Raw genomic sequence first — 6,563 nt, forward strand, 5'->3', positions numbered from 1 at the left:
GGTATGGTAAGCATTGTCCATTACACTTTGTGTACTAACCCATGGTCTATGTAAGAGTTCTATGTGGGGTTAGGTACGTGTCCATGGGCTTGCGTCAAGAGGAAGATATCATACAACCCATGGAAAGGATGACATCAAGTGGTGATCGTCATCAAGATTGTCGTGTGCAAGTTCAGGTGGAGCACCACGAAGAGATCAAGTTCTTGAAGCTTGCCATCCATTGTGGTGTCAATGGACTTGTGAAGATGTGCCGAAGAGTGGCTCACCCATAGTGGAGTATGGGGGAGCAATCATCTAGTCTTCATCGAGCCAACGCAATCAAGAAAGGTGGTCCAACTTGAGGGAGTCAAGATCGTCATCATCTAGCTCAAGTGGACCATGTGCAGGGCAAATGTTTGCCCTTGATAGGATTTCTATTTTACCGGTATCGTGGTGGTAGTTGGGAGACCGGGTTATAGGATCGTTTGCCGTACTATCAAGGGGGGCTCTCAAGTTGGTGGCTTGATCGTATCATTAGTAGAGAGCTCAAACCATTGCATCCTTGCATCATGTTTCTTGGTTCTTGTTTGGTTCTCTTTGTGAGTCTTAGAGCTTATGGTCATCTTGATGACAAGTTTGAGTTCATCGAAAACGGAGTTTGCATGCGTCTTCTAGGATGTTTTCGGTGTTGGAGGTTTTACCGGTCTTATCCGAGGAAGGGTTCTCACCATTTTCTTTTGGGCCTTTTCTCATTTTCTTCTTATTGGTATTTCTATCAAGATTGTGTTAGCCCTTGTCGCTAGCTTTCCAACAAACCTGGTTTCATCGAATTTGGAGTCCGTTTGCATGCACGTGCAACGCACGTCTCGAACGTAAAACAGGTGAATTCACATAATATAAAAAAATAAACGTTTTTAAAAATACAAATCAAATGGATACACAATGTTTGATGTCGCTCAAATTGTATTTTCAAAAGCGAGACACAATAGTGGTTATGTTGCTGCATATAGTAATAGCAGGAAAATATTCTCATTTAAATAAAATCAGCAATTATTTATTAATTAGCAATTGTTTTTAAAAATATAGTCTTCTCTTCGAGTGTAGCCAGGAAAAAAAGTATAAACTGCCTTACGGTGCAATTATATTGTTCAAGATGCTTAATTCTCGAATCTTATTTATTCTACTAATCTGCATAGCAAAATATATATTTGTACTAATTTGGATCAAATTATATATATTTTTTGGTTGTGTGGACTGCCAAAATTATATAGCTAGCTACCTACTATGGATAATAGGAAATAGAAGATGATATGTGACTACAACGACTTCTATACGAAATAAAGATGATTTACAAGAACTAATTGAAATGTAAAAGGGCTAAAACAAATCCAATAATTATCATGATAGAAAATATTTATCCGGTTTTATATGTGTTTATGTGTTGGCAACCATACTAATTTATAATGATGTAAGACGTTTTGTACGTATAGAAACTGAAATGAGTTATGAAGAAAAATAAATATGGAAGGAAAAGTATTCTAGAGTATTTGTCAAGCTTAACCTTATCAAGCTTTCAGGTCAGCTTCTAAATTACAAAAAAATGATGAATCCTCAAATAAGAAAGAGCCAACAATTTGGAACATGCTACAAAACTGGTGAAGATAGAAAGCATTCATCCTCTTTTTCCTTGTCGTAAGGAGTAGCTTTAGCATACATTTGTAACAGTGTAATACCTAATCCGGAAAACGTTGTTCATTATTATTATTGGAGGAAAGAGGCGCGCAGACAAAGAAAGAGAGGCGGTGCAAATAAGGCCTTAAACAGCATGTCTTCAAGTTTGATGACTGCAGATATGTTGGATCATTCGAAACTGCACAAGTATATAAGAACAAATATATGTGCCAAAATAGCGAAAGGTATTTGGTTTCTCTGTCATGAAACAAAATAAATCCGACTGAGTACAGTTTATATGATTTCTCTGTACCAATATACGGCAGCTGTATTAGGACAGATCCTTTGAAGGATCTATTTATTGGAACTCGGCCGGATTAGTTTCTTCATTGGATCCTTCTGTATGGTAAAATTCTCTTTATTGGAACACTGTAGAGATTGCATACCTTTACAGAACAGCGAGAGATATTCTCTAACAACAGTTACGGAGTCATGTGAACCGTTTTAGATGTATAGAATCATGTAACTGAAATAGTAGTACATCTTCAATATCTTGCCTCCTACTGAATCTTACATAATTTACTGGATTGCTATGCAATTATGATAAAGTTTAATGCATATGGTGGTACAAAGTAAAGCCCAAGGAAGCCGACATGAATATGAGAAGTAATCATGGGAAATAGACTCTGCATCTTGACTTCTTCAGTACCCTTCTTGATCCTACTTTGTAAGACAAAATTGTTGCATTCTTATATACGTGCCATATATAATTACACATTTTCAGTACAGCAATCGGCAACCTAAGATAATTCTAAACCTATAATTCTAGATTGCTTGAAGCCCCACGATTCTTATTTAATATGTAATGCACGTGCACCCACTGAACAGACACTTTGTCGGTGTGGGTGCTGCGAACGGAGCTGAAGTCAACGTGGATGCCGATGGTTGCCGGAGAGCATGCCCTGGACGTGGATGGAGTCGTCGCAGTAGCGGCAGAAGAGCGTCTGGCCTCCAGGCAGGAGACGATGGCGGCGATGGCACGTGTGTTCCCGAAGGAAGACGAAGCTCCTCGCGCTTCCCCCATCATGGCTAGCGTGTATGATGGCGGCAGGCGGCTCGCGATTAGCTTCCTAATAGAATGGATGCGTCCGAGATAAGTTTTTTAATAGGATGAATTTGTCTGAGATTAGTTTCCTAATAGGATGGATGCACTCTGATTTAGTTTCCTAGAATAGGATGCACCCGTGATTATTAGTTTCCTAATTGCTCAGGCGTGGAGTTTCATATTTTCCTTCACGGTGGAGTACGGTCAGTCAATGTAAATTGCTAAGTGCACACAGAAAATAGTTTAGGTTAAGGCTAACCGTTAGATTGATTTTAGTGGGCCTAATCGTGCGATGGTATTGGATCTGTATACGCTTTGTGGGGTGTGCTTAAAAAAGTTCTTGTTTGATTGTTTAATAGTAGTATAGACTATCAAGATTGTGTTAGCCTTTGTCGCTAGCTTTCCAACAAACCTGGTTTCATCGAATTTGGAGTCCGTTTGCAAAAGTTGTGGCAGTTTTGGTGTTCTGGAAAGGCTGCAGCGGTACTACCGCGAATTGGAGCGGATGTAATTTTTTACTACCGCTCCAGAGCGGTACTACCGCGGCTCCTACAGCGGTAGTACCGCTCCAGACCAAAAACTCATCCCAAGTCCTGCGGTGGTAGGCCCGGATGTATTTTTTTAGTACCGCTTGCTAGCAGTAGTACCGCTACCCTTTGCGGTAGTACCGTGATCCCTAGCGGTAGTACCGTGAGGACGAGTGGTAGTACCGCTCCGGCGGTTCTATTGGCCTTTTGCCTCCTCGCTGTTGTTTTTCAAAGGGGTACTACCGCCCTAGCGGTAGGAGTGGTAGTACCGCTCTGTGCGGGCTGTGAGCATAACGGTTGGATTTTTCCCCCACCTATAAAAGGGGGTCTTCTTCCCCATTGAACCTTATCCTTTTTAGCTCGTGTTCTTCCCCCATTGTTGACCTTCTTCGAGCTTGCTAACTCTCAATCCCTCCAATGATTCTTGCTAGTTCTTGAGGGAAAAGAGAGAGGAGATCTAGATCCACGTTTCCACCAATCACTTTCTCCTCTAAGTGAGGGGAACCCCTTGGATCTAGATCTTGGAGTTCTTCGTGTTCTTCTTTCGTTCTTCCTCTCATTTTCTTCCCTAGCATTAGTTGCTTTGGTGGGATTGGGAGAGAAGGACTTGGGCACTCCGTGTGCCCTTGCCATTGCATTTGGTGCATCGATTTGAGTTCTCCACGGTGATACGTGGAAGAGAAGTTTGAGAAGCTTATTAATCTTGGGTGTTTGGGCACCCTAGAGCTTGTTCCTCTTGGATGCCTTGGCGCCCTAGACGGTTGGTGGTGTTCGGAGCTCAATCATTGTGGTGTAAAGCTCTGGGCAAGCCCAATTAGGTTGTGGAGATCGCCCCGAGCAATTTGACGGGTACCGGTGACCGCCCCCAAGGGTTGCCAAAGTGTACGAGTTCGGTGACCGCCCCCAAGGGTTGCCATTTGTACGGGTTTGGTGACCTCCCTCAAGGGTCCCTTAGTGGAATCACGGCATCTTGCATTGTGCGAGGGCGTGAGGAGATTACGGTGGCCCTAGTGGCTTTTTGGGGAGCATTGTGCCTCCACACCGCTCCAAACGGAGATTAGCATCCGCAAGGGTGTGAACTTCGGGATACATCGTCGTCTCCGCGTGCCTCGGTTATCTCTTACCCGAGCTCTTTACTTATGCACTTTACCTTGTGATAGCCATATTGTTTCTTGTCATATATCTTGCTATCACCTAGTAGTTTATCTTGCTTAGCATAAGTTGTTGGTGCACATAGGTGAACCTAGTTGTCGTAAGTTTTGTGCTTGACAAATTAACCGCTAGGTTTATTCCGCATTTGTTCAAGTCTAAAACGTAATTATTTTAAAAATGCCTATTCACCCCCCTCTAGGCGACATCCACGATCTTTCAACAAGGAACACTAGAGATAACAAAAATTACAACCAGGTCCGTGGACCACCCAGCGACGACTACAAGCACTAGGACGAGCCAAAGGCGCGCTGCCGCCATCCTCTCCCCCCCCCTCACGGAGCCGGGCAAACTTTGTTGTAGTAGACAATCGAGAAGTCATCGTGCTAAGCCCCCATAAGACCAGCGCACCAAAGTAGCAACCGTCGCCGATGAATAAAGTCGTAGATTGAAAGGATCAAACCTGTAAACACCCAAACGAAGAAGAACAAAGACCGGATCCAAACAAATCCACCGGAGACCAGCACCAATCGGATCCCGTGAGATCCGACAGAGACACACCTCCACACACCCTCCAATGAAGCTAGACGCACCATCGGGATGGGGATGAAACGTGGGAGACATTATTCCTACTTTGCGACATCACCGCCGCCACACAGCCCCAACAAAGACGTTGAAACTAACAAGAACGAGAACATGGTCCCTTCCACCGGCGAGGGGTCGAGGTCCTCTGCACCTCCATGGCCCAAAGGCCATCAGAGATGAGGCGGATCGGCGACGACACCGACGGAAGGAGGAAAGACTTTTCTTGGCAGGGAGGAAGGGTGGCTGGTCTTGGTCCACAGAGATATCCCGGCCACACGACTTTAGTGTGATAAGCGCACTGGCGGATCTAGGGAGAAAGTTCAGGGGGGGCAAATGATGAAACTTGCAGACTTGAGGGGGGCGGATACTAAATTCATCCTCATCTAAACCCTCTAAAAAATTCCTTCACACTTTTTGCTAAGGCTGGGGGGCCACGCCCCCCCCCCCCTTCCCGGAGCACACATAGCTCCGCCACTGGATAAGCGGCCGCGGGTAGGGTTTCTCAAAACCATTTTGCATTGTAATCCTATTGTCAACGGTAAATGTACATAAGGGTTCAAAGTTAATTCAAAGTATGTTGGGTTGATGATTCAAAGACACGTCAAACAATTTTGACAGAATATGTGTTCAAAGTATACAGGCAAAAGGCATTACGTCTCTGGTTGAGATATGTATTCTGTGAAGGGAGTGTTTTTTTATTCTACATATTAGGTTTGACTGAGTCAAACTTCTTAAAGTTTGACCAAGTTTATAGAAAAATATAAACATTTATCATGACAATTTTATATGATGTGAAAGTACATTCAGTAATGAATCTAATGATATTGATTTTTTATTGTATATGCTAATACTTTTGTTTATAAACTTTGTCAAAGTTTACAAAGCTTGATTTTGACCAAAGCTAACACGCGGATTAAATAAAACAGAGGGACTACTATCTGAAAAAAAATTAGCATCGAAGATGTTTGAGTGTGCTAAGAATGTGCCAAATTTCATAGCCCTCAAATGTCATTTGCCCATGAAATTTGGCACGCTTCTAGTGCGCCCGAGCATCTTTCATAAAAAAAAAATAAGTTCTTTCAAAATTTATTGTCCACCGGGATTGCCTATTCTTTGATCAACTTAAATCCCAAAGTCCTCTCCTGGTAATTTGTACTCCAAACTCCAAAAATGCAGCACCTGAAAGTGGCATACTTTCTCTTCATGGTCTTTCGACGTGTTGGTAAATTTTATCATTAGTTAATGGAATGAGGTAAATCATGTACCTCCGCTTAGAAAAATAAAGCACCCAAAAAAGGAGGTAAATAGGAGGCATAAGTTTGGTCTATGTGTGCATCTACAACCTATATATGCAAAAAATTAGTAATTAAATAAAAAGTCAAAATTCCGAAAATAATATTAAATAAACATGACTTTCCACTGTAATTGTGAAAAAAAAATCCACTGAAAGAAAAACCCGCCTTTACTTCTTTTGAAAAAAACAAATTTCCGGTTAAAATAGTGTGAATAGTGCCTCTATAATAGCAACTAAATTTTGTATTTTGCCC

Source organism: Triticum urartu, chromosome 6A (assembly GCF_056163025.1).
Source record: "Triticum urartu cultivar PI428250 chromosome 6A, HENAU_Tu73, whole genome shotgun sequence".
In the NCBI taxonomy this organism is placed as follows: domain Eukaryota; kingdom Viridiplantae; phylum Streptophyta; class Magnoliopsida; order Poales; family Poaceae; genus Triticum; species Triticum urartu.